Source organism: Molothrus ater, chromosome 4, assembly GCF_012460135.2.
Source record: "Molothrus ater isolate BHLD 08-10-18 breed brown headed cowbird chromosome 4, BPBGC_Mater_1.1, whole genome shotgun sequence".
Lineage (NCBI taxonomy): Eukaryota > Metazoa > Chordata > Aves > Passeriformes > Icteridae > Molothrus > Molothrus ater.
In genome coordinates this window covers 47,185,717-47,200,191 of record NC_050481.2, presented here as the reverse complement: position 1 = coordinate 47,200,191, position 14,475 = coordinate 47,185,717, and the positions used below count along the sequence as shown (strand labels likewise).

The 14,475-nt window shown below is 38.0% G+C and overlaps 1 protein-coding gene across 5 annotated transcripts in view; it reads left to right on the top strand.

Moving 5' to 3' along the window:
• Positions 1-14,475, top strand: part of GABRB1 (gamma-aminobutyric acid type A receptor subunit beta1) — a 102,513-nt gene that overhangs the window by 12,918 nt on the left and 75,120 nt on the right. Inside the window, exon 1 of one of the 5 annotated variants that reach the window (XM_036382113.2) lies at positions 6,750-6,801. The exons of the other annotated variants lie outside the window; for them this stretch is intronic. The gene's annotated coding sequence lies outside the window, so the exon portion shown is untranslated. Of the gene's footprint in view, positions 1-6,749; positions 6,802-14,475 lie in introns of those variants that run through there. 5 annotated transcript variants of the gene reach the window in all.

Genomic DNA, 14,475 nt, shown 5'->3' with positions numbered 1-14,475 from the left:
TTTCATTGTGTATTTACTGTTCTTACTCCAAGCCAGTCTGAAATCAGAACATGGTTGAGCAGTCCTTCCCTATCTCAGTCAGGGTGCTCTCCTTGACTCCAAGACATTATTTCTCATGTGTTTATTTTATGACTTTTGTATCACATATAAACATCTGTGCCTTTCACAAAAGGAAAGCAGTCATTTTTTTCTCCTTTGTTTTACATTCATTAGTGCTTTTTTCCCCTCAAGTTTTTTTCTCTGATATGGTATCTTTAAAATCAATGGTCATTACTTTCAAGTTAATAAAACAGCACATCATATGCCATTGCAAGTACCAGCCTATGTAAGGATCTGCCTTAGGCAGTCTGGAAGGCCATGCTTGGCTCTGTTCCTGCTTCATAGGTATATTTTCAGATGTTGCTGAGCAAACTTAACAACTGATGTGTAAAGCCATTACACATCATAGGAGTAGTCCATTTTGGAGTTGTACTTCTCACTACACATTGACATTAGATCAGAACTCTTGTTCACCAGTACTATTGTAAGCTGGCAGTAACTAGTCTGTATTGGATAAGTCATATTCAGATGAAAGAAAGAGGACAAGCAGACAAAGTGTAGTTTCAAAAGCAAACTTCTGTATATGTATGTATTCCAGAACAAAGTGTCTTTCAGATGTTGGATGGAAAGTAATTGCAATTCAATGTATCATTCCCAAACCTCCTCATTTCCCTGTAATTTTGTTCCTTACAGCAGAGCCGTACTGGTTTTTTTTATACTATAAATAATATTTTATTAATTCTGTTTTCATGCCTGTTCTTACATCTAAGCAATCTTACCTAAATATACCTGCAACCTGTTTATTTTAATACATGACTTCCTGCATTCACTCAACTTTCTGGTTGTCATCCTGGAAAACGATATATATTAAATTTGTTTGTGAAAAGAACTAGGAGTAAACAGGTTCAAGATACTTTGCTGGCATAAATTATTTCTCAGCAAGTTCTTAGGTACTCTGACTGAAGTAAGTTTTGAATCAACATCTTTGAGATAAGGATGTAGATAAAAAGCTTTGACTACTCAGCCTGGGCATTATTGCAGACCTGAAACTATCAAATTCCTGGACAGAGTGTATTTTCCACAGTATGAATTCTAAAAGATAGGCAACTTCTATATTGCTTTCCACTTCAGTGCCAAGAATGAATTTTCATGCAAGACTGAGTGGAAATATGTTACAATAAGATAAGTAAACACATTTTTTAGTGTCAGCAATCCAGCTTTTTTTCTCAGTGTTTGGTTTTCCATTAAATATGCAGCAGTAGGCTATCCGCAAATCTTTTTTTTTTTCATATTCAATATCTTCTGACACATGAGATATGCACAAAGGGGCAGCAAAGCTGAAAGGTCACAGGGTGTCTGATTCATTGTCATAGATGTGAGCAACAGGGCACCTGTGTAGCAGATGTGAAGGGGGACTTCCGGTATCTTTTAAGAAGATACCCGGCTAGAGTTTACTTATGGAGCTGCTGAAATTAGCCTGCACTTTGAGAGTCATTTAGATGGCATTCCATGGTTTTTGTCTGGTTCCAGAGAGAGCACTGACGTTTTGAAATGGCACTGGAAGCAAGAAAAGCAAATAGTGTATGAGCCTTCAGTGCAGACAGTGAGGCATACCTTAGATCCAGGTCAAGAACACTGCTTAAAAAGAAACAAAACCAAAATAGTCATCTTCTCTCCTGCATGTTTCTGAGTTTGGTGAGGGTGTGCAGTATGTTTCCCTGAAGTGGATTCTATCATCAAGCTAGGGTATGATTCTCACCTTAGCAGGGAGTGATTAATACCTTGATAGCACACATGGGCAATTTCTCAGTTTCTTTGTAGTCGTGATACACCCAGACAGTACTACTGACAATTTGAGTTCAGAGTCAAGTGATAAAAGTGTATCAGAGGATCAGTGAAATGTATTTCAGAAAGGATCAGCAGGAAGAAATGTGTAAATAATATGAAGTATGCCAAAGTATGCCAGACTGAAATATAAATACTAGATGGTGTATTGTATATAATCTGTCATAGTACAATCAAATTTTTTAAAATAACTTCATTTTTCATTAAAGATGGTGTCTGAGCAATGAAATATCTCAGAAGAGATTAAACATTAAAAATTAAATACCAAACAATTGTTTTTTTGTCTGTCTGTTAACAGATTAAATCTCTACTATCTAGATACCTGTAAGCATAATATAATCTAAAGAGAAATACAAAATGTAATTTAACTTTAATTTTTTTAATTTAATTTTATTTTATACCGTGTTTTATTGTCTGTATTTAGCAGGATGGAAGAAGATGGCCAAGAAAATATCCTTTCCAAAGAGAGCTCTCTGCATTCTTCTGTCCCATGGCTCCTGTCTCTTGTCCTCATCCCTTGCTGTATCTCAAATGATAAAAAGCCAGAACTGGCGTTTCAATAACTAGTGCTAGAGGTGTTTGCTCAGGTAGCTGCATAACTAGGGATTGGAGTAGGAGGATTTTGACCGAAGTATGGTGTGGGAAACGCTGTCTTGAAAAATGCTTCCTAAATTCCTATATTTATTTAGTGATTATCATTAACATAAAGGTCCACAAAAGGCTAGGGACTTGGTATTAACATTGGAAAATGGAATGGAATAATCTAAAGCATCACTTTACTCTTCATTGCTAAACAAACAGAACCAAAGAAAAATTCATAGAAATCTTCCCAAAGATGAGAAGCAATCCTGTAGTGCTCTACCATGATTGTGAACAGATATTATCATCTTTGGAACTGAAACAAATTCCCAGCTCTACTCTATAGCCTCCTTGCTCCAGAAAATATTTTGTAAACCAGACAGTACCAACAACTGAGAATGATATTAAACAGTGTTATGAAATTTACTCTTAGCTTTCTTGCTACTTCTACACAAAGATACAAATTTTTAAAAATAAAATCAAATATGGCTCAGTTTCTGTCTCCCTTTAGGGTGTTCCATGGAAAATATCAATGGATTCCCTTGGTGAACTAAATGGTAAATGAAAACAGTGCAGAAATCCTAATTTTATCCTGAAGATTCTATAAACAGTTCTTCCTGTACCTGTGGCAGCCATTGTTTCTTTATGTTTCCCTGTTCCCAAATGGGTATTCCTGGTTTTCTTGTAGAATCCTTTGAAGTCTTCTTCATTTGAGATTTGCTGCTAACAAATTGTCAGTGTACAAAAATCTGTTGCAAAAAATACTCCAAACACCAGTAATCTATCCCTTGCTTTCCACTACAAGTATTTGCATCTGTTGGAATACAAAAGTTGACAAGCAGCAGCAGAACTGTGTGTGTATACTGCACTCTCCAAGCAAAAAAAACTTTGAAAGTAAGATACTTGAAAAAACGTAACTTCCAAAAGAGGTATGAATGCCTGGCCACAGTTACTTAAACATTTACATAGTCAAAAGTATGAATCAGGCAAAGAAATGTTATCTGGTAACAATCATGTAAAAGGCAGTGGTGTTCTTCCCTGAACCAGGACTAGAAAGGAAAGCTGTCCTTAGGCTATGACCCTAGATAGTCTGATGCAGTTCCTAAGTCAGCTGGAGAGTTGCAGTTGTATTTTATCTAGCAATATTATTTTCTCTTGCTAAATGCCTGAGCTTTTCAACATGACCAGTAATAGCAACATCCATCAGATTTATTACTACAGGATGGGATGATATCTTATGCTACTTCTGATTTCATTTTAAAAGAAGAATTACCTAAATTAATTTCACAGCATAAGAGCTAGAGTCACAAAGAAGGATTTATTTCTCTGTATGATATATTTCTGCGTCTGTATTTTCGTGTTTTATTAGGTGACTATGATTTGCTTCCAGCATTTTCAGATCATGGAGTAGTGTCTTTGAATGCTCATAATTCAAGTTCCTAATCACTTGAGAATTAATTGTTGCTCACACAGTTGAGAAAGAAGTGGTTAAGAGGATTATTTTATGAAAGAATATACCTACAAATATGCATTTTAAAATTCTTTTCCAACCTGTTGATCATAAGCCTGAGACTTAAACTAACAATATCTACTGGACTTGCACACATTAGCAAAAAAAAACCACACCAAATGTGGTTTTATGGAGTCTCCAAGTCTTTGACCATTTTATCTTTTCCATAAGTTTCTGCAATCTGTAAACTGATTATAGAAAAGCAATTTTGTTTCCACTGAGTCTAACATGTTTGTCAAAGCAGTGATACAATTTGTTTCTGTGCTGGGCTTCAGAGACACAACTAGTTTTTTACTTTCTTTTCCATAATTCATCTATTCTGGAATGAAAACAACTGGAAGCAATATCAAGTAAAAATCCTTCCTACTTTTTGGTTCAGAATATCTGAATATACTGAAGAAAGTATAATAATGAAGACTGGAGGGAGAGGAGTGAAAGAGATTCAGAATTGCTTATCATTTTGTCAATTTGGACATTTCAGAAATACTGGGCTTCCCTAGCTCTACATTGCTGTAAATATTTTTGTTCCTTTCCCCATTATGTTGTTCTTGGTCAAACTGTAGGTTCATCCACTCCTTTTGCTCAGCTTGCATAAAACTCTGCTTCTCCATTACAGTGGTATTGGAAGGTCAGTTGTGAAAAAGAAACAGAAGAAACATTTAACACTTCAGTTTTTAGGGGCATTCCATTAGTGATTGCCAGCAAGGCGAAGTATCATACAAATAAACACAAATAGCTCATAAAGGAAAATTAAATAAAGAAATAAAATCCTATGACTGGTGGTTCCCCTTTGCTGTGCAGGATATTGTCTATCAGTAATCATTCAGAGTGCAGCCATGAAGTTCAGCATTTCCTCTGTGTTCAAATTGGAGGGATTTTCTAGCTGTCTGTAAATTTGCCATTTGGCAAAAAAGCACCAGTGGATTATAGAATATCTGTACAGGTCTTCTCACAACCTGTGACATAGATCAAGCCTTCTAGCAAGCTTTTCTACATTAGAACCATCAGCATCTTTCAATACCATTGATAACCAATGATGTGATCATTAAAAGATACCTTTTAAAGGTATTGAAATAATTTATTAAAGGTGTCAGAGCATTTGAAGTAGTTTCTTAAAAGATGTCAGAGAGTATGTGCTCACTGTCTAACCACGTCTCTTTGGAGCAAGTAGGAATTGCTTTCTCCTCTCTTTTCAATACAATTGTTCAAAATTTAGCACAAATAGTTGAAGAATCAAAGCACACTGTTTCTCAACCAGTTTAAAGTCTCTAAATCTCTTCAGATGTAGTGTTTGGACTGTAGTCCAGACAGAGAGTACGAATAGTGAAGACCAGTTCACAAATAGAAGGAGCTGTAATCAAGTTCCCAGTTCCATTCCCAAGCCCATTCTAGTGGTAACAGCCTCAGTAGGACTTAATTCTCCAACGTAAATCAGTAATAACTCCATTTGTACCAGGGGTTTATACCAACAACAGAGAAATCAGTATCAGGTTCAAGAACTACAGTGACAAAATACTGTGTTCTGTATAATTTCAGAGCATTTCAAATGCTGATGCTCTTTGATGATGCTGTTTTATCAATACAGCTATGAAACACTAAGGAGAGCAAAAGAATACACACTTGGTATGCTTGAGCTACTCTTTTCATGGAAAGTTTTCTAAAGAAAATGGGACAAGGTCAGTACTTTAATATTCATACCTCAGTTAAGATGTATGACCGTATATCAATATATTTGGGTAATGAAATTTATAATCTATTAACTGAAAAAAAAAATCAGGTAAATAAGGTAAATATCTTAAAGCTTTAAAATGGCATTTGTTGAAAAGAGAAGGATTTTGTTAAAGAGAAGGATTATTTACAACAAAATCACATTAACCAATCAACTACATTTTTGAAAACCAATAAAAACTTCAAATTAAAACTTTATGACTCTGACTGAAAAAAAGAATCATACTGCCTTGACTAAAAAGAAAAGAGGCAAAAAGGAAGTGATTACTGGCTGAGAATTTATATTCCAAGTTTTATTTGGATGGTTGTATCAGATTCATTATATGTATGTATATGTATCAGATTCATTATGTTCACACTGCCAAGAATTACTCTAATGTAGTAGATGAGAATTTCTCTAATGTATTACTGTTGGCTGGAAGTAATTATTTCAATTCAAAGAACTAATGACATTTACTAATATTGCCATGCTGCTTTATTGCAGCTTTGAAAATAGATGGGCATACTGAGTGGTGTGACATTCTAAACAGACTAAATTTAGAGCCCTGTTCCCTGCTCTTTCCACTCTGTTTCATGAGACCAAATCTGAACAGCAGCACTTTGTGTCAGGCCTGCAGTGTGTGATAGAGTAGGTGGAATGGCACCTTGAATTAAACCAGAATCTACAGCATGCCTGGAGAATGTGAGGCATCCAAGACAATGATTGGTCACCCTGTGATAGAGTGTAAGATAATCATCCAGCTAATCCCTTTCCAGAGATTCCATGTTATGCAGGATAACATGAAGATTCTAGTTTTAGTCTGGAAGCAGGGAAGCCAGATCTTGCAGCACTGTGCCCAAAATCATTAGTCCAGACTCAGCAGGGATGATGAATTTAGCCTTGGCATCCAGAAATACAGCTGTATCATTTCTCTCTCAGTACAGACATGGGTCAGAAGCCATTTAGGTTGTCTGTACCAAGACTTGTGGCAGAAGAGTCACATGGATGAAATTAGAGCATGGGGTCAGCTCACTCAACCTAAGCCAGACAGAAGTTTTCTTCCTAACTGATTGCTCATGGTGGGGCCTTGCAAACCAGATGTTTGTCACAGAGGAAAAAGGTACAGTACTGTTTTCTTTTCACTTGGCTGCCTTTGGGCAGTTGTGCAAAACACAATTTCTGTGTTCTGGAGTAACTGATTTCATGTCTCCCATAGTGGGTTTAGTACTGGCCAAACACCAGTGCACCCACTAGAATTATTTACTCATTTTCTGCTGTGAGATAAGGATTAGGAGGAGAGCAAAGCAGGCTCAAGGTTTTAAAGGGTGTAAGAAAACTTTATTAACAGAATTAAAAGAAAAATAGTAAGAAATCAGAACAAGCTTTCAGAATACTTCTCCTCCTCCCAGCTTTTCTTTTTTTCCCCCACCAACAACGTAAAGAGACAAATTTGGTATTTTCAGTCAGTCTGCCACTCTTAAAATAATCTTTTTTCAGTCCACTTAGGGAGAGGAGTGTCTCTTACCATGCCATGGAGACTTTTCCACAAGAAACAAATCTCTTGTGATTTTAATTTTCACGAATAGCAGCCACCCAGAAATCTGAAATTGTGAGGTCCCTCCCATGGTTTTGGTAGTTTTCCCACAGCTACCACCATGGGTCATTTCAGCTTATTGGTGTACAATTTTAAGGATGAGCCATTCTGGTATAGAAACAAAAGTTCTCTTATATCTGGGAACAGAGGTTTTCTTCTTCCATTCCTGGGGCAAGGTTTTTCATCTCACTCATTTTCTCTCTTTTCAAGCTTCTCAATGGATCACAGCTACGTCAACATCTGCTTGCAGGTGCCTCTGCTCATGTGTTTAGTTAGAATGCTACATCCCCCCAATGCATTCCATGGGTCACAGGGAAAAAAAAAGTCTGATGCAGCAATTATATCTTCCCCATAGCCTCACAAGAGAATTTCAACCCAAGACTAAGACATCTCCTCATTCTCCTCCCATCTGGGATTTGACTCCTTCTTTACTGACCCTGATGTCTCCATGTTATTTTCTTTACGTGTCTTCACCCCTTCCTTTTTTCTCACTCGAGAGAGGATTGATGTCTGCAAGTTTCATCGGTGCACTGAAAGAGTTGATATCTTGCCCTGGCCTGTAGATGGCTGGGCCGGCCTGGCTGTGCAGCAGAGCAGGGCCCTGCCCCACCAGGCCGCGCGGCAGAGCGGGGCCGGGCCCTGTGTCCTGGTCTTGCCAGCGTCCACTTACCTGTTCAAAGGACAGAAGCAAGAGAGCTTTTTCTGGGGCTTGTTCATTTCTAAGTGTGATTTCACAGAGGTGTCTTCAGCTTTCTTAAGTGGTTTAACAGAGTGTCAGCATTCAAAACTAGTTGGCTGATTGGTTCTGTCAGGTCTGAAGGAAGCTGCCAAGGTCCTTACAGGGAATGGCTTCCATAGCTCGTGGTCTCCATCCCCAGCTAAAAACCAAACTACATTAAACCACAACACCTCCTTAAGGAATGGTTTGAACTAAGTTATCCTGGTGTAGTGCTAAGTTGCTCCTCAGAAGACTTAGAAGTAATTGCATGTTTTTGGGTAAGAAAACATGAGATGTAACATATCTGAGGTCCTGCCCTCCCTCCATAAACGCCTAATATTAAAACCACACTAATACCAGATTAAAATGTTTGCATTTGCAGTTCGGTGGGAATTCTCTTCCCCCAGGAGCTGAGTAGAAATCCAGCACACTTACAAAGTAGGAATGTATGAAAACTCACAATTAAAATCTTCTTCCATTGCCTTGGCAAGGAGTAAGGACTGGACATATTCCACAGCCAAGGGAGGCTTCTTCACCTGTCTAGAAATTTATGTAGGTCTGTGTAAGAACCTATATTATAAATTCTTAGTACGCAACATTTACGTGACCACATTTTCAGCAGAGGTAAGGAGAACAAAGAAGCTAAATCATAAAGATAATTTTTATGAAGAGAAACAATATATTTCTCTGGATTTTCTACAGTGAAGTTGTAAAACCTCCCTAGAAAGATAAAAGAAGCCTGCTTAGAAGATTATTTGGATAGTTGAAGCCCCTCTGTACCAAATGTGCCGACAGACTTTATTTTTCAGATGACAAATTTCTTAATATGAAGTCCTTTCTCAAAGGTGCTAAAATCTAGCAGCAGTACAGCAGTAGCCACAAGGATTATAAACAGGAATCTGTCAAGTCATAAATAATTTATTAGCTTTCTCTAGTCTTGTAGCAAATTCATTATCAGAATACATGGTGTGTGTAATTCTAACTGAAATACACATCCGACAACTCTGTATGAGTGTTTGTACTGGGAATTACAAACTGGAGCACATGCAGCATCCTTCTCCTTTGTGACTGCATGTGCTAAAAAAGGGTGTGAGGCAGGAGGTCAGTACCTCCCACTGCATCACCACATGATTCCCAGCTGCTGGTGCAATGTATGGGAACATAACTGTTATTCCTTACTGGCTTGTGTTTCCCAGACAGAACAGGTTAAAACAGAGCTCTGAAAGCTGAGCTTGGTGATGGCAAGGACTCAAGCAAAATAAGCGGTTACCTAAACTAAGCAAGTGCTGGACACAGGAAATTTGTAAGGGTAAACATAGAAGGGAATCCTGTAGTTCTTCCAGCAGTGACCCCAACTCTACTCCAGATTCAAGCCTCTCCCCAAAACAACTCATTCAACTGCCCTCTCCCCATGCATCCCTGGAGGCAATTTGCTCTTGCAATGCACCCCTGGTTCTGCTGTGCTTGCCAGCGCTGACACTGCAGGAAAAGGCTGTGTGGTTAAAGCTGCTTTGGTGGGAGGGAGAGGCAGCTGGCAACCTTCTCCTTACATTCCCCCAGACAGCAGGGCAGGGTGTGGGTACATGAGCTCGGTACTGGCAGGAAAGCAGCTGCTTTAGGTGTAACTGAAGACACAAACAGACACAAGTGCTAGGAAAGGGAGCTCATTTGGCCTTTGCTTCCATCCCACGCAGGTAGATGGTGCCTGACAGACCCACACTCTTGTGGCTGTGAAACTGAATTTTTGTCAAAATGAGTGAGTTATTTTGTCTTATCCTCAAGACAGGAAATGTATTTGTTTGTACTGATACGAAACCTGCAGCCCACTGAGTATATGGGTGTATACAAACCATGCTGCATCTTCCATGTACTTTTTACAACAGAAGGCTGCAGATCCTGACACAGCATGCTTTGCCACAAGGAGAATATGTTTGCTATCATTGCATATGTCCTGCACAATTTGCAAGATGTGATTTCACTGTGCTGAATCCTTAAGAACCAAGGAGCACTTACATATGAAATAAGCTTAAGTTTCCTAGGCTTGATTTTCCATACAGCCTACCCTCTAACTCCAGAGGTCTTCTCATACTGTTTGTGGCTAGTGTAAGGGTTAACTCTGAAAGAACAAGAATACTCTCAAATTCATCCTAGAAGAGTTACTTCAGTTTCCAAAAGAGAAATTTCCAAAAGAACCTAGAGCCTGAACTGATGCTTCCATCTGCAATCCCAGGAAAACAGCATCTGTCTAGAGGGCTAGGCTTGGATTCAAATAGAGAATTTGCTGCAGCTATCAATGATGTAAAAATAGTTTTATTTTTTACATTAGCTCTCTCATTTTTTCTGCTAACTGACAAAACCTTTTCAGATTATTGAAGGGCAATTATGAAGTCCTAAAATGTATAAACTAAACTGCTCACCTACTGTGAGCCTTGTTTGTGTTCCACCAAGGCAGAAATTTTCAGATAAAAGCACAGCCCCATAGGTGTTAGGAATCTGGTCCAAATAATAATCTAAGCTCATTTTTACTGTCCTAGAGAAAGAAATGTCTGCCCAGCAAGTTATCAGTCAATTTATTATCATTTTAAGATGCACAAAATGTCTGTCAAAGGTATGATAAGAAATTTTACTACTCTTAAGTGAAATAACACTTCATATAAAGAGAAAAATAGATTTGTTAAATGAGGGGGACAATTTATGTGCGATAGTGAGCCAGGTGAAAAAAACATCAAGAATCAGCAATAAAACACATCAATAAGCCAGGGTAATTGAATCAGTCACAAATGTTGTTAGATTTTTTTCTCCACTCCCAATCTGAAGCAGTGTGAGTGGCTTTAGCAAAGCTCTATTTGGAGATACTCTCCGGTTCCATATTTGCCATCTGGAAATGGCGTGACAGAAACACACTGATGTGCATTTAAACACACACCCACACTCTCAGAGGCCCCAGTTACATAAGAGTGTGAAGCAATTAAAGCCTCCTGGTTTAGAAATAATGTTATTTATTGCAGCTGATTTCATGCCTCCTTCTTACATGCAGTGCTTCTTAAAATCACAGCCTTGGTGTGCCCCATCCCTGTGCTGGGAGGAGGCATTTCATGTCATGGCTTCAAGTCCCTTTGGTCCCAGTGCTGCAGCCAGGGAATGAACAGGAACATAGTAATGCTTCTCCTGCCTATGCACTTGATTTCTCAAGCATGGAAATGGAGTCAGGAAGATAGAACAAATCACAGTAATTTCAGATGTTGTTAGGCTTAATTTGTAGACTTAAATTGTGTAATTAAGTAATAGAAGCACTAGCTCTTAGGGGCATCTGATGCCGTCAGACTAGCAGTGCTGAGTTAAAAAAATAAGATACTGGTTTTCTGTGTGCATTTCAAATTAAAATTACTTTCAGCTGAAGAAAACTTCATCATTCAAGGCTTATGGAGATGAAAGTTGAAGGCATGGTGGTAGTTAAAAGATTCACAATAACAAATTACAAAAAGGCAGAAACTATGTAACTTTCTTTAAAAATAAAGATATGTCAAATAAACATAAAAACATAAAAAGAACTATACTAATCAAGTTACATTTAATAGGAAAAAATGGTGTACCTTACTGCCCTCTGTACCAATTTAAGTGTTAATGTTGCAGTCAGTAGCACTTAGGTTTTTTGTTGATAAACCTTCAAAACAGGGAGATATGTTCATTTTTGCTTGAAAAAGTCAGGTTGCCTCAGTTCAGTTCCTTTCTGGACCAAATAGACTGTGTGCAGTTGTGTTACCACAAGGAGTTTCTTAGAAATAGTTTGATAATGAATTAATCATTTGCCAGAAAAGAACAATAGGAGAAGTTCCATGTTAGAAACATACCACTGTTTTTCTAAACTTGTCTTCTTTCATGTTACTAAGTACTTCATCATGGATTTTCCTAGGAGTATCCCAAAAATCTTTTAAGACCATACTTCTGACAGGTTTTGCTCCTTTTCCTGTCAAGATCCTCTGGTTGCTCAATGACTAGTGTTTCTGAAAGACTTTTAAAAATTTTTACCATCTTCCAGTATAGTTCACAGGGCCAAAAGTAGCATTTCCAATTAATTAATCTGTGAATGAGAGCAGCTTCCCTGAGGTGGTCTTATGTTGTGCTCTAACCCTCAGCTTGTGCTTAGTTCACTTTGCTCAGCAACTAACTGGTTGCAAAATTTTTATCTTGGCTCCAGCCTCTGTTTTCTTGTTGAGCTGATATATAATGCAGTAAAAAAAAAAAAAATCGGATGGTAAATGATGAGTATGAGTAGTCAACTTGAAACAAGTAGGGTCAATACCTATGCTTCACCTGGCAAGCAGTGTCTGCAGCCCCCTCCCCTAGGTCCTAAAACACTTCCTTTCTCTTCCATCATGGCTACTACCCATCTACCTTTTTTTTCTACCATGCCCTCTTTTTTTTCTCCCTGAGATGCCCAATCCTCGCACAGGGCTTGGCAGCTTTCTTCATTTGCACTCTGTCTGGCTGGCCAGTATGCTGAACAGCACAGTGGGCATCTTAACAGCTGTCCACTTTCATATGCCACATATTGTGCACAGCATACCATAATAGATAAGATTTATTAAGTGTTTAACTGGAAATCAGGCACTAATCAAATAATAAAGCTCTGCTGTTTATAGCCATTTCCAGAATGAGTGCTCTACTCATGTCCTGCCAAGGATTTGACCTGAAATCATTCCAGTTATTTAGCTGATCCACTGCCTTAGGCACTCTGAGCCAGTGAAGGGCAAGAGAGCAAGTACCAAAGAGAGACACAGACATCTTTACATAGAGGGAAAACCCATGTGCAAGATGTTAATCAAACAGTAGGTGGTATCTCTGACTCAAAACACTTCATTATCTAAGTTACAAGTCTTAATACTTTGATAAAGGAAACAACTGAGCCAAAACAAAAGCATATAGGAATCCAGCTGGTGTGAAAAAAAAGATTTTTTTTCTTCTTCAGTGCCCATTGTCCTGAGTTCAAGAGTTAGAAAAGGTGGTTCTGGTTACAATTTACCACCTGTCATTATCAGTTTGAAAGACTGTATATTATAGTAAAGGGAAGGGGGCTGAAAAAGTTGTTTGTAAGAAGTTTTCCACAGCTAGGAGAGGTAATAGAAGAGAATAAAGGTTTTGGGGATGTAGGGAACCTCAAAAGCAAGACTTCAGCTGAGGATGACCTGCAGCTCTGGTAACAGGATAATTTGTATCCTAGAGATCACTCTGTGTGTATTTAGGGCACTTTCTTTAGATGCTATTAACATTTGCTGCTGGAACATTAGGAATTGGCATGAATACATATTTGAGTAATTGTAAAATAAATGAATGTACTTCAAAACTATGTTACCTTTCATCCTGCCTCTTACCAAATACTGATAATGAAATATTGCACTTAGACATCTTGGCAATTCCAGAGAAGCCTGAGAAAGTCCCACAGTCCCTTTCATTGAACGTTGCAAGTGTTAGTGGTGCTATAATACCTGCACAACACCTGTGGTTAATAGGGACTTAGAAACTGCCAGTGACTGATCCCCTGTAACAACCTGAAGTAACTGATGTAAAACGTATCCTCGGAATTAGAAAGTTTTCCCCCTGCTAACTGACATCTACTTTGTTGCATTCTAAGCCCATCCTGTCTTTACTTTGCAGGTCAAAAAGTCAGCAGCAAGTCAAGTCAGCAATAGTCTTTCAGGTACTTGAAGACTGATATATCTTATCTCCTATATGTCTTCTCTGTACCGTGTTAAATACAAGCTGTTGCAGATTCTCCTTCTCTTTACACATCCCACTTGAGCATATGCCACTTTTCCTTCTGCAACAGCTTGACAGTGGTCCACATTCTTTTTGTAAGCTACATCTTGCTCAGAGCTGCTTCTTATTCCCTGTCCTGTATATATACACATTCAGTGTATGTATACATATGCATAAATATATATACACAGGATGGGGATACTTTACACAGTATTACTGTTGAGTATAGAACTTGAATGTGTCATAAACTGAATCACATTACATTTTTTTCAGGCTGTTTTCAGAATTTATCAAGATCTTGACACGAATACAAGATAGGTAAAGGAAAAGACATAGCAGAATCTTTTCTGTTATTACAATCATTGCTTTATCTATTACAGGCAGAAATTTAAACAAATCCTGTCCCAAAAAAACAAATCAAAAACAAAACCAAAAAAAACCACCCAAAAAAATGTACAAATAAAAATTAAACAAAACCCCAATTCTGTCAATAAACGTGTTTAAAGTTGAATTCACCACTACTGTGACAGGCTTCTATCTTAAAATTTCTTTACAACATTCTTATAGATAGTGACAATTTCCAGTGACATTTTCTTGCATAGAAGGAATGCTGAAAACCCACAAAATAAAGCCAGAATGGGAGCTTGGTCCTCTCAGTATCTCTGATAGTATACAATATCAAGTCACTTAAAGTAACCATGAGGAAGTGACAAGCCACAATATTT